The sequence below is a fragment of the Polyodon spathula genome, chromosome 11 (assembly GCF_017654505.1).
Source record: "Polyodon spathula isolate WHYD16114869_AA chromosome 11, ASM1765450v1, whole genome shotgun sequence".
NCBI classification, from domain to species: domain Eukaryota; kingdom Metazoa; phylum Chordata; class Actinopteri; order Acipenseriformes; family Polyodontidae; genus Polyodon; species Polyodon spathula.
Window position 1 is genome coordinate 45,669,163 of NC_054544.1, and position 14,667 is coordinate 45,683,829.

The following is a 14,667-nucleotide window of genomic DNA, read 5'->3' on the forward strand; positions in this document are numbered from 1 at the left end:
AGAAGGGCACTTAGGATAGATACTGCAGGAAGCAATTCTTCTGTTCTGTGAAGCACAGACGGACATCACATTTGTTACATGCAGTAGTCATGTAGCCTTCTGTACAGTTTTGGCAGCGACCCCTCTTCTCAAGTACTTTTTAGTACTTTTATTCCAGCAACAAACTTTTTCAATTGGCTGTGGTCCAACAAATGATGACACAAGAGTGACTGCACGATTGTCAAATCACCTTACAGCAGAGATTCCATAAGTGTTCCACTCTTGAATCATACCTTCCTCTGCTCTGTTTTTTCAGCTGATTCTCCTGTGAGATTGCAACGGGGCAGGCGTGTAGACCTAGCTGTCCCAACATAGTGGATTCCACACTCAAGGAATTTGATGATCAGGGGAACACTTGTGAAGAAATTGTCAGTGAAGATCTTGTAGTTCTTTCCTTCGTGAAGAGTAGAGGTGAGCTTCATCACAACCTCTCAAGACAATCTACGATCAGATTTTGCCCTTCTGCCGTCGACGCTGCCTTGATACACGTCAAAGTCACACAAAATGCCAGCAATTCCTGTTCTTGCCCAAACTTTGAAGTCCCAGGGATGTGGTTTACCACGCTGCTGAACTGCCCTTTGAAGGGAATATCATCTCATCCAGAGTTGTACTTTTCAGGTACTAGTTGCAGTTTGCTCTGAACGCATCAAGCCATGGTCTGATTTTCCATAACTTTATTATCATCAGCTAGGTTGTTGACAAAGTGCAAGACTGTGAGCAAAAGCTGAAAACGATTACAACTCATGATATTTGACACTTGAGCATATTGAGTGTCTGTCTCTCAACAGAGGCGATTGCCTGGCACTTGAACTACGCATCTTCATGTACATGCCAACAAGTTGTTCAATCTCTTTGACGGAAGTGTTAACACTTGTACTACTCTGTAAGCTTTTTAGCACCAGACGCTCCAACATCTCTGTTGACATAAATCAACTGAAATACAGCAATGTCATCACCACTGAAGCTGACATCTGGTGGTGTAAAATTTGTCTTGTGCCAGCGATACTGTTGTCGTTGTGTCTGGTTGTCTTGAATGTATTTTCCTATGAGGGGCTCATCATCACTGTCACTGGAATTGCCACTGGCTTCGGAGTCCATGTTGTCATCATCATCATTATCATCCTCAGGATTTGGTACATAGTCCTTATCACTATCATCACTGTCATTTTCACCATCTGACCTGAAGTCAATGTCACTGTCATCTCCGTTATGGATAGCTTCTAGTATATCGATCACTGAATATAACTTTTTCTTTTAGTGTTGGACATTCTGAAATAATAACACTGTATATAACACTTTGCCTCAAAACATATCAAGATATTTAGTAAGCAAATTGTGCCAGGGGGGTAAATTAGGCAATAAAGACAAGCCCCCGGAGAATGGGTAAAATGTGAAGTTTGAGCATGTCTTTATTGCTTAATTTACCCATCTGACACTGTTGCACACTAAACATTTGGGTATTTTCTGAAACACAATAGGTTCCTCTTTAAGACACATAGGAGATATGTAATAAACAACAAATGTATGTTATACATGTAAGTGACATATTCTTCACTGTATATATACAATATATATATATATATATATATATATATATATATATATATATATATATATATTAGATATATTATATATATATATAGATATATCGACGTACCTAAAAGTAAACCCATGGCGCTGTAGTTAATTGAAAGTTTACTAACTATACCTAGGAAAGAATGACCATCAAGTCCCACTGTTGCACTTTTGCAACATAGACAAAATGTACCCCAAATACCATTCAGCCACTTTTTTTTGCAAGGAGTTTAGTTCCCCAGTTCATAAAGATGAAGAAAAAAATATCTGGGATTCTTCACTTACCTGCAGTGTTGAAAAATTCACAATCAGAGGGAGACCAATCTCTTCACATGGGTACAGGCATGTTTTTCACAATTCATTAAATAGATATATCTCTATCATTAAGATGGCCGCACTGAAATGATGCCCAAAAACACCAATGCCTCTCAGGAGATACAATATGTAGTGTTTAGCTTATTATTTCAGGTCACATGACTTTTTGGGGGGTTCAAAGTGTTGTTGCATCCTCCCAGGGTCTCACAGGGTTAAAAGAGCACAACTGTATCTTGGCTGTTTCGGCAATACAACAACATAATGGAAAAATGTTATACAGCACTGTCTAGTCCTACAATGCATCTCACATTGAGAAATACATGTTTGGAATCGGAATAAAGGAAATGATTATGTAATACAGTTCATGTGCAGTTATCCTTTGGTAAGTTGCATGAATCATGTCATATCTTGGGCCATAGAGCTAGTGTTTTTACTGGCCCGGATGCAATTTTATCTGGCCTGATATATTTATGTATTTTTTCATGATGGTTTTTATTTTCAGTATGTTTCTAACAGTGTATGGTAACCAAAGAAAGCCCATGTCTCAAAAGAAAGTGGCTAAACGAAGCCTTTCAATATATGTTACTTCAGCCATTTAACAAGCACACATTTGTGTGCTTGTCGGAAAATGAAAATACTGTATTAAAGATTAGAAAATGTATGTGTACAAATGACTCATTTTTTCACAAGCAAACATGCTTGAGTTCCTCTGTAATGACTGTACACAGCAGCTTCTGCAGCTTTTGCTAGCCAGTCATGAAACCGCTTCTGAGAGCATGGCACCAGCGAACTTTGAATGTGTGAAGTGAAATAAAATAATGTATATAGCAAAGTGCTAAAAGAAGTAATCCAAACTTGGGTAACATCGAAATTAGAAAGGTAATTTAACGTTATGATGAATATAAAGACATACTAAATGTTAAGCACAACAACACAGTGACTGATAGGAAAAGGCAAGAGTTTGAAAGGAGTCATTTTATGTTAAGTAACTTAACTTCGATTCATCTGATGTCAGCACTTGATGGCTAGTTCTAATTAGTAATGTTAAACTACTGTAATGTTGGAATGTATTTTCTATTGTTTTGGCCAGGTTACAATATTTACACTGTTATGATCAATTTATAAATATTTGTTAGAATTAAACATATGTAGAATATTTAGGTTGCTATATGATAGGTGTTATTTTATTCTGAATACACTACAGCAAAACATCATTATTTGGTGGTTTGCGCAATATTATGCTACTGTTGCTTTAATTGGAAGAGATACACGCTTTGCTGCTCATTGAGTTCTGTATTTTAATTCAGTAAACGAAAGGAAAAACTGGTGCCTAAGGAAATAGGGTATTGAACAAAGAAATCTCATCTTGGACATTGTCTGAACACTTTGTGAACCCAGCTAAACTTTACCGGCTTACATGTTATGTGTGTCTGCTTGTGCACAAGTATTTGCCTTTTACTCTTGAGAGCATAAGGGACCAGAGTTCAGGTAACTATTCGAAATTTCCATCCCTAATCCCAATAATAAACACTATTAAAACAATATTTATAATACAAAATAATAACAATCCTTCTCAAATCGTTGTCGCTTGTGTAGCCTCTCCCAGTCAGCGAGAATCCTGCTGCATGATATCAGCGAGTCCTGGAAAGATTCTGAACGGCATTTTTGACCTGAACACATGGGATCCCAAATCAAAAAGTTAGACAATTCGATCACATATCTGGGTATCCATCGGGACATCTTACTGTGAGACTGGATATGATGTAAATGAAATGTTGAATTCACAACAAATAAAGCTGCTGTTTTATTTGCAAGTCTGGGAAACTGACGCCAAACAAGGCAGAACCTTACTTTTTTTTCACTGTCATAATGGAGCCAGATGAAGCCTCCACTCTAAATGTTCGTCTTCATTTTTTTTCATAATTACTTTCTTTATGATTACTGATTTCAGCTCTTTCCTTTTGGCTTATTGGTTGCTTAGTTGTAGGAAACCCAATTTGTAAAAGATTTGCCACGGGAACGAGTACCAACACAGCACTTCGGTACGCAGTCTCAGATTCTGACTGTACAACAAACACGACGCGCAGCGAGAAAAGTAGTTTTCAGCTTTTCTGCACACTGGCCCATTTTCCTGGATTCATGAAACAGAAGCTAGCCATGTGCACTATATATATGACTAGTTAAATGTAACTGGCCCAGTCGGACCTGTGGTGCTTCATAACTACTGGCCAAACTGTGATCTCTACCAGCCCCGGGCCACCTGGCCATGGTTAATGTTGAACCCTGTGTTAAAATATTGTCTCCTTAATCCACAAAACCAACAAAATAATCCTATGTTGCCTCTATTTGACAGATTATTTGTAGTGTTCTGTGGAACACGGGCAATCGTTCATCCGGGAAAAAAATTACATAAAGTACTTGAAAGCAGATATACGTGTTTCTCATGTTTCCCACACAGCACTACTTGTGCTCTGCTCTATTTATATGGTGATTTAGACAGACACCGCCTGGTTTCAATAAGCGGTAAACTTAATGGCACTTAATAAAGACACTTAGGAAGGTTAGCATCATTTAGTAAATATATTTTTTATATCAAGTCCCTCCCTCGCGGTATTAGTGGAGAGAATTTGAATACATTCCCATGGATCACCATTATTAATTGTATGTAAATGACTCGTACACGGTGTCTTCTTCCACGCGATTTATCTAGTGTGTAAAGTCATTTGCCGCTGGTTAGTGAATATAGCAGGTGTACAAAGCACCCAGTAACGGGTTTACTGCAGGGTAAACTGGTTACTACTGTTTAGTGCATGAGGCCCTTTGTATTGGCTTCCTGTAAATTTTAGAGTTGATTTTGAAATACTATTATTAACCTATAAGGTCCTAAATGATTTGGCACCAACCTATTTATGCCCAATCGTAGCCTTAGATCCCTGAATATGGGATTCCTGGTAATGCCTAAAATAAAGCATGTTAAATGGGGAGAAAGGGCCTGTTATAGAGCCCCCATACCTTGGAATGAGCTACCAGCACATGTGAGGGAAGCTGAGACTCTGTTTGTTCTAAAAACATATTTGTTTGATATGTTCTACTTTGTATTTTTATCTACACTATATATACATATATAATTTAGTTACTGGTGTTTACATTATATATTTCTTAAACTTTTCATCTGACATAAATCTGACTATTTTTGTCCTGTAAAGGCTCTGAAATACACTTGTATGAAGGGCGCTATATAAATAAACTTTGATTTGATAATAATAATAATAATAATAATAAATAATAATAATAATAATAATAATAATAATAATAATAATAATATTATTTTGTATCCAGGTAGAGACATATTGAACTTTGGAATTTGATTTGTATTCATGTGTAATCGACCATTAACCAAAATGTTTGAAAAGTTAGTCCTTCATAATAGGACCTTTTTCAAGTAAGGGATTAATAACCTCTTGTCAGTATTATTGCATTTTTAACTTAGGTTACGATGCATTCTGTAGTGTTAGAAGTTGAACTCCTGAAATGTTGTTTAACTCTTGGGTCACTCCAGCTCGAGCGGGCCAAATTCTTAGGAGGTGTTTCCTCCTTTGTGGCTAATGATGATACATAAACTACAAGTGATGGAGAAAAGTGCTCCAGGCTAGGGGTTGAGTGCATGCACAAGAAGAGCTGTGGAGCCCCTGCACAAGGTGAGAGTGTGTCGGCAGAAGGAGCTCTTTCAAGGGGTTTATCATTTGACGTAAGCACTAGAGCAAACCCCATTGGTCCATTCCAGGGAAAATCACCCTGTCCCTTTATTAGTATATTTTTACTCTCATTTAAAATAAATAATTAAAAGCTACATCAACACATCTGCTTGGTAAGCCAATGTGTTTTCCACTGTGTATAAATATGGCAAGAAGTACAGTTAGCAACTTAGGTGCCAAATTAAACACTGGGGCGGGGCTTTTTAAATCATGCAGATTCCAGTCAGGACTGTGCAGTTTTATGGGATGTCACACCGACATTTTTAGGCGGTTGGGTTAAACTCTAAAATAACGATTGATAATTCCCCTGGATTACAATGCGCTAGCTGCTACTCCTATGCTGTTCCACTTCAATTTATTTTGAATTAAAAAAAAAAAAAAATCAGGACTACAGAAATCATTACAAAATAACAACTAAATATATATTTAGCAGTTGTTACTCTTGTGCAATCCTATGAAATTCATAGGTATTGGAGCCATTATTATAAAATGTTTATATGTATTTCTTTATAAACTTCATTCTTGTTCACCTGCAGGTTGTTGCTTTGTCTAGTCTCTAAAGCCCTTATAACGCTCCCCTAGTAAAAGCACGGCAAAGTGTTATAAAACATAGTGTAAACCAGAGGGAAACAATGTAAAGCACAAAGAGGTATGCTAAAGCATAGATAAGCATTGTAACACAGAGAGAGGTCTGGTAAAACACTGAGAGCTATGGTAAAGCATAGATAAGCAAAGTAAAGAACAGAGGTCTGATTAAGCATAGGGAAGCATTGTAAAGCACAGAGAGGTATGGTAAAGCATAGGGAAGCATTATAAAGCACAGAGAGGTGTGGTAAAGCATAGATAAGCACTGTAACACACAGAGAGGTCTGGTAAAACACTGAGTGCTATGGTAAAGCATAGATAAGCACAGTAAAGAACAGAGGTCTGGTTAAGCATAGGGAAGCATTGTAAAGCACAGAGAGGTATGGTAAAGCATAGGGAAGCATTGTAAAGCACAGAGAGGTATGGTAAAGCATAGGGAAGTATTGTAAAGCACAGAGAGGTATGGTAAAGCACAGATAAGCATTGTAACACACAGAAGTATGGTAAAGCACAGATAAGCATTGTAAAGCACAGAGAGGTATGGTAAAGCACAGATAAGCATTGTAAAGCACAGAGAGGTATGGTAAAGCACAGGGAAGCACTGTAAAGCACAGATAGGTATGGTAAAGCATAGGGAATCACTGGTTAATTGTATCAACTACATACTGCAATCATGCAAAACGCACTTAATGAATTAACATAAACACCTGGTCACTTTCTCTCGGCTTGTGTATATTACAGCGATATTTCCTGTGTTCAATTGAAGCCTTGGTAAGCAAAAACTTGAAGCTGTCCATTGACATCACTATGAAAAAGTGAACCTACTTTAAACAGAAGAGACGCTGTCAACAACGAGGACCCTTCTTCACTCTGCAGTGAAGAACCTCAACCTCTTACTATCTCTTACACTTGAATCACAGTTGAATGTCTTAAAGCCGCTTTGAAAAAGTACCAAATAACAAAAACTAGAATAACTGTGTGCAATTATTAATTGTATAATCAGCACCCATCCCATCTCTCAATGACGGCACGTTTATACAAGAACGGTGTTTCAACACAGAGAAAAATAAAAGCCTCCCAATACAACTGCAAACCTGCCTGTTTCTACTGCTGTACATGGTAATGTAATATCTGCATTGAGAAAATGTTATTACTGAAAAACAAGAAACAGGAATCCTGTAGACTCTTCGAGAGCCTTCAGATGCAACTGAAAGCAAGCCTGTGCTGGTAATCTAATACACGAGAACTCCAATTAGAGCAGCAGGGCAGTTAGTTTAGTTTATTTATAGTTAATCACTTTGTGACCGCAAGGCCAGCACAGGTACATCTAAGTAGGCCAGACTTTGTTGTTTTTTTGGACACTTAAAAGCCATCCTAATTAATATCACACTTCTATCACGGCCTCCTAGCCTCTTGTAGTAATATCTAATGCTGACTGTACACATTTCTTTTTCAAGTTACCTTGACATAAATATATTGTTAAAATTAGAGTCTAGTCACTGGAGGAGATGCGTGCAACAAAACAAGCGTCTGACAAATCTTCATTCCTCATGACTACAGACTACAGTTCTATAAAACATATATTGCTGAATTCTATTCTCTTTTAACTGGGACATGCCCATACGTTTCTAAAGTGTAGCTGCACACAAATATGTAAAAATATAAATATATGATATATAAATATATGTAAAAAAATAATAAAAAAGTTTTGTCAATATAGGGCTAAATCAGCAGAGCCCAGCATCATTCAGGGGTAGATATACTAAGACAGGCGAATTGCTGCACAAACATTTAGCATGTTTCGTTGAGACAATTCGCAAAGTATCCGTTTTGTTTTATGTACTTAGAGAAAATATGTTAACGAAAAGAGCCGCAATATACAAATTTATATATTTGTTGCATCTTCTTAGCGAGATCTCTAGCATTGAGAGAGTCGTGTGACATTTTTCAAGTAAGTTAGCTGCAGCAGAGGTAGCTCAAAAGGATAACATCTGTACATGCAAGGGTGTAAGAATCAAAATAGCATTGTTTTTGTTCAATGTAAATGTCACCTGCACAATGCATTCTGTTCCATCTATTTTAATACGGTTATATATAAAAAATGTTAAGGGAATTTAATCCCAGCAGATTCTATAGTGGGGCCCCCACCTTCACCCCAAAAAGTTTTTCATAATCCTACAGTAGCCCCTCGCTAAACCAGACATGTTTGTCTGACATAAGGAGGTGTCAAGTTTAAAAACAATACAATAAAAATCGCACACACATACATTTACAGTTCTCAATGCATTTTAAATATAAATCATTGCGCTGAAATAACACTAACATGTTTTGGGTTGGCTATACAATACATTATGTAAAAATATAAATCTGTACAGTAGGCCTATACATTATACAGTACAGTAGTAAAATCAAATCACCTAGCGAACTTTATTTTTGCTTTAGTCTGTAGGCTACCAGTAACCCAAAATAAATCATTTTGCTGCATTGTACACACTGGTGTACAATGTGAATAAAAAATTATTTAAAATTGAAAATTTGAAATTGAAAATTGAATGATTTTAGCTGTTTTGCATGATGGTGATTAAAAAAAAAAGAAGTCACCTGAGATTTGTCCAACACATTTAAGCAGCTTGAAACTGCACAAGCGTTCAGGGGGTCAGGTTCAAGCTGTAATAGTTTTTTGTTTTTGCGTTTAAAGAGCCACTGCAAAGGCCAAAATAATTACCATAATCTATTGACTGTAACGCATAGCCTGTGCATCGCACTCATGTCTAAGCAGTTTCACTAAACAGGGTTCTCCCCAGGAATTATGTACAGCCGGGTGACAGAACATTATAGCCGGGAGCACTTTTAATGGAAAAATAAACTTGCCTTTCCTTAAATATATAATATGACAAACAATTTGAATAATGTGTTGTCTTTCGTTGACTAGATCTGGTTGCTCTTTTTTATATTCTACATTTTCTTTGCCATTACTGTTGTTTATGATGGTAGATTACCGTGCTTATTTAAGCACTCTACGATTTGACTGGGGAAAGATAGCATAGGTTTATTGGAGGACGTTTTGAGCAAAAGCCCTTCAGCTGTTTAAAAGGAAAAGTAAACACAGTGCAGTAAACTTGTTCAAGAATTGGAATTATACAAAAATTCTGTGGATGGTGTCATGATTATTAGAATAGAATATTCATTCCAAGAGGTTCCAAATATATATATATATATATATATATATATATATATATATATATAATATATAGATAGATAGATAGATAGATAGATAGATAGATAGATATATGGGTGAAGTTTAAATTCCTAAAACTACTGTGTTCAATGAAAAGTGAAGCACGGCAAAGTACTGTATTCACTTACAGTGGTTTACAATGTATCCTATAAACACCATGAAACTTGTACTGTTTTATTTTATTTTATTTACAGCCTTGGCTATTATTCTAAGGTCATAGCTTTAACCAAATCTCCCAAAGTAAAAGCCCAGCACAGTGTAATAAATCACAGCAAAAACATTGGAAAGCATTGATAAGCATTGGAAAGCACAGAGAGCTGTGGTAAAGCGTATTAAAAAACATAGCAAACCATAGTACCCTAAGTCAATGCATTGTATAAGCATTGGAATATTGCAAATTGACAGTGGTAAACTTCTATAAGGCTTTTAAACTCATTTATAAGTAAACTTACTGTACCTTCAATTAAAAATAACTTGTAATGATCTTAAGCAAAAAGGGTGCAGGATCTGCCAGTGTTTACCCTTTGTAACTACAATATATTTAATGGTCGGTAACCTTTTCAATTTCCTATTGTTTTTATTTCAAGAGGAGTCACTCATGGTGTTCAGCTTTATATGAGTAAGCATGTCACTTCCATCCACCCCCACAATGGCTGTAAATTCAAGGTACAAGTGTGATATGTGACAATGAAGCATAACAACAGCAATTATAGAGTATCGAATAAGAAGTGATTTTACAGATATATGCAAACATGCGTGGCACACAGAGAGATGGGTGAACAGACAGACCACCCAAATATTCCCACAATGTAAAACCATGTGTTTCATTTTTATTAAACAGAAATCTTCTACACTGTAATGTCTATTTTTTATACCAGTGTCTCAAACAGTTAAGTTTAATAATATTGTGTTTAACTGTTAGACATTGCATTTTACAGAGCTGGTCTAGCTCATAGATTTAACCCAGTCTGTTTAACTCAGCTAATATTTTAAACATGGGCTTGTGGGGAGTTAGTGCTAGGAATAACGTATTCCTAAATATATAAACACATATACAATGCCAATGTAGGTATCTGAACAGGGGAGACCGTCTTGATGATACACTTCTGATACTGGTAGCATATTCTTAACATATATAGTCCAAACTATGGTTCGTTTTCCATGTACCACGTCCTATATGGTTTCTCACTCTGTAAATTCACAGTTGCATCATTCTGAAGCTCACAAACCATGACACGTACTGTCGTTTGGTTGAAGATGTGGATTACAATGACTAGCAGCTAAGTGCAAACCTCTAAGAGTAACAGAATGAGCTGTACAGCAGCTAAATACTGTTTGAATGCTGCAGCTCAGCACAGTTAGCCGTGCGACTGTCAGAATCAGTCATATTCTGAACTAACCACCTACATTATCATCCTATTATCACATACTTCATGTGTATAAAAGTTATAACAACGCCGCTCTCTCACTTCATTCTTCCTCAACAAATAAATGCATCTATCGAGTTGTGCCTCTCGGGCTCGGAAAGCGCTTTAATCATGCATCAATTCCATCTTACAACAGTAAGTCCTATCTATTTAATCTATATTAACTGATATACCGTGTTACTATAATGCAAGGTGTGCGCTGAGTCTGTACCCCTTCTACACTGTTCGGGGAAGTTGTAAGAGTGACTGATTCTTTGAAAGAAACCGTAATACTTCAAAAACACTCTCAGTGGTTTGTCCCGTATAGTGCAAACATGTTTCATTCACAGTACAGAACTTAGTAGTTGTATTTTTTTATAACGGTGATGCATGAAATTCAATAAATAATATATATTGCATGAAGCAAAGAAGCATTACTATATTATTGAATTACAAGTATTATTATTATGAGTTCGTGCACTTACAAGGGTGTGATGGTTTACTGTCTTTGCTGACGCTCACGCTGTCGTTCTGGACCATGGTGGTTCTGCCAGCTTACTCTAGGTTACGAGCCGTGCCGCCGCAAACCGCCGCGGAACACGTTCACTGCAATATTCAGAAGGTGTCTCTTGGTGTTTTTTTTTTTGTGTGTGTTGTTTTTTTTTTTTCTAGTTGTGAGATTATTAGTTGGTGCGGAAGCAGGCATGCAAACAGGCAGCGGAAACCGATCACATGGCCTCTTAAGATAGCTGCGTAAGTCACAGAGAGCGCAGTCAGGGGTACTGGATAACAAAGAAGTATTATTATTATTATTATTATTATTATTATTATTATTATTATTATTATTATGTAGCTTTTTCTTCATTTTTTCTTACAAAAGTCAAACACATTCGATAATATTGCCATGTCGTCCGGTGAGCACTGGGAATATCCAGCTGCACCCAAATTACCTCATGTTAGAACCAGTGCATGGGTGTGGTTATTATTTAATGTTATCAGCTTTTGAGTTATGGCTACACCAATATCCCCAAATCGACACTGGTGTATGCATACCTCAAAAACATACTGTGCTATTTGCATGTATTTAAGAATGTTGTTGCCTCTAACTGAGCTTAAAGTTGTAATTCACAACCTCCTGTTTTTACTACAGCTAAATGTAGTAGCAGGAGCGCACCCACCATGTACATTTCATAGGAGAATGTCGACAAACTGGACTGTAAACAATAGTTCATCTCTTTCGAATTGTTAGCCAGAGCAGCCACTGTATTGTGGGGCGAAACGGTTGCACCACACCAACTATAATGCTTCTTGTGAAGTCACTGAGATCCTTCTGTTTTTACCTGCTTGTTGCTGAATAGTTGCACACACACACCAGTTTATATAGCTCTAGTACAGTGATCCTCAAATTCGTGCTGAAGAAAAATCTACATGAAACATTTGCTATTTAATTGTTTTTAATTGACTTTTGTTTCATGTAGTTTTAATTCACCGTGTGTGTTCTACTTATATATACATATACATACATGGTGGCAAGTTCAGATATTGTGCCTATTACAATGTCAACGTTGATTGTGATCTCTATTCATTCCTCTTTGCTTAAAGACCTGAAAGAAATAGATATATTAACATTTATGATGGTGTGTGGTGCCTGACCTACAGTATGGGACACCCAGTATGTAAGCCTATATGAGCAGTCCCATTCTTACCAGCCTATAAAGTTGTCATACTGTTATTCAGTAAGTGGATTAACAATCCAGTCCCTTTATCACTGGTTAACTCCCTGGGTTTTTCTGTTCATGCATTTTTGTTTGTTACCTTCACACTAAACAAGCTGTTATAAAACCACAGAGCTGCACAGCCAGGCACACCCTTTCACCTCCCACTCCTCTCTTAGGTTTGATCAGCAGATACCACTTGAGAGGAAACCACATATCACACACACGCCCTTCCGCTCTGTCATTCTGCTGCTCTTCAAACTCTTTAAATATCCAACACTGGGCAGCTGGTTCATTTAAACAAACGCAAGCACAGCATCTGTACTGCTAATGTTGGGAATGATGAATGGAACCAGTGATGGGTTAGGATTGTTATGATTGTTGGTTCTAAGTAACTATTCTCAAGCAGACCATTGGTTTCTGTGTTTTTTCTGTGTTCAAAACCCACAATCAGAAGTCCTGGTAGTCTGTGTGACCTTGAGCTCAACTTTGATGAACACAAGTTTTGTAAAGCAGCCATCTTGCATCTTATTAACAATGTTTTAAGGACTGATGAACTTTTACTGTTTTTACTGTTTTTTGATGTGTGTTTATAAATATTGGGCTATGTTCGGAAAACTTTTAACTCCTTTTTTTATGAATAAATTCAAGTTTGATATTTATGAAACTGTTCTTTATTGTTGTTAATGAAAATATCAGTAGTCCACAACAGTTTCAGCAATATCAAGATAATAAAATAAATAATAAAAAATAAAAAACAGGCTTTTAAAAAGTTAAAGCTTTTTGAACAGAGCCTGTTATAGTGCTTTCACCATAACTTCACTGAGGAAAACAGAGTGTTACATTGAAGTTGAAATACAAAAGCAAAGTAAATGAATCAGACCAAAGAAGAACTCCTTGATTCCTGGTCCACTCATGATTCTAAGTATGCAGACTCTGGTTTACAAAGTATATCAAATGCATTTTGGTGCACAAAAAATATCACAAAGTACAAATTCAATTGTTCCCAATTTCTAAATTAGAAACATGGCCAAAGAATCCCCAATAGTTCTTTTGTAATCGTGACTCCACACTTTAATATTAAGTACTGCTCTTTTTAACAGTGTTAATTATCTTAGCTCAAGAATAACACTGACCGGCACCAGGGAGATGGAGCTTGTGGCTGTTTGGAATTAAACATGCAGCAATTGCATGCAATTGAAAGAGGAAACTGTGCTGTATATTTTACATACAGGTTGTGCTTTACAAGGTTTCGTTTGCAAGGTGTTGCTAACTAGCACTCTGCGGTTCCATTTGGTATATTGTTTTAAACTCTGTTTCAGATTAAGGAATAAAAACAAGGAAGGAAATGTTGAGCGGTTATCAAGGAGGAAAGCCTTTCTATTTGTTGCAGCTCTGTTTCCTGTCCGGTGGTCCATGGTTGACGTCAGCCGAGAGCAGCTTCTGTATTGCACAGAGAGGCTTGTGCCAGGCCCTTCCAGACCACTGTACCAAGATCAATAACAAGGAGTGTAAATAATCTGTAATGTCAACATTATGGCATGTTTACATCCTTTAAACATTTTAGTTGCATTTTGTTGTTTAAAAGCATCAAATCGAAGTATCTTTTGGTTTCATTTTAATAGATTTTTATACCCCACTAAACGTTTTATGGTGCTTGCAGTCCTTCTTAGTGGTTCTGGGTTCAGTGCCCGGCACTTAGGATTCACCAGCAGCTCAAAGCCAGGTAAAGGCTCTCTGTATCAGTCAATCAGTTAATGAATCTTTATTTTTATGTTGCGCCTTTCACAATAGATCGCCGCAAAGTGCTTTACAAGGACAGAAGCATTAATAAATTACAAAAAGCAACAGTAAGCAGTAAAAATGAACACAATAAAAACAAAACAATAAAACAAGCAAGAAAGGCTAAGAGAACATTAAGATATATAAGATAGATTATACAAATGTGTTTTTAGTCTAGTTTTAAAGGCAGCAACAGTGGGAGCTTTATTTATAGGGCTAGGCAGGTCATTCCATAATTTAGGTCTTTAAAGCCAAAT

General features: G+C 36.7%; 1 protein-coding gene across 1 annotated transcript in view; it reads right to left on the reverse strand.

The window, feature by feature from the left end:
* Positions 1 to 11,652, reverse strand: part of nrros (negative regulator of reactive oxygen species) — a 28,983-nt gene extending 17,331 nt beyond the window's left edge. The window contains exon 1 of the mRNA XM_041264918.1: positions 11,399 to 11,652. The gene's annotated coding sequence lies outside the window, so the exon portion shown is untranslated. The remainder of the gene's footprint in view (positions 1 to 11,398) is intronic.
* Between the last annotated feature and the right edge of the window lie 3,015 nt (positions 11,653 to 14,667).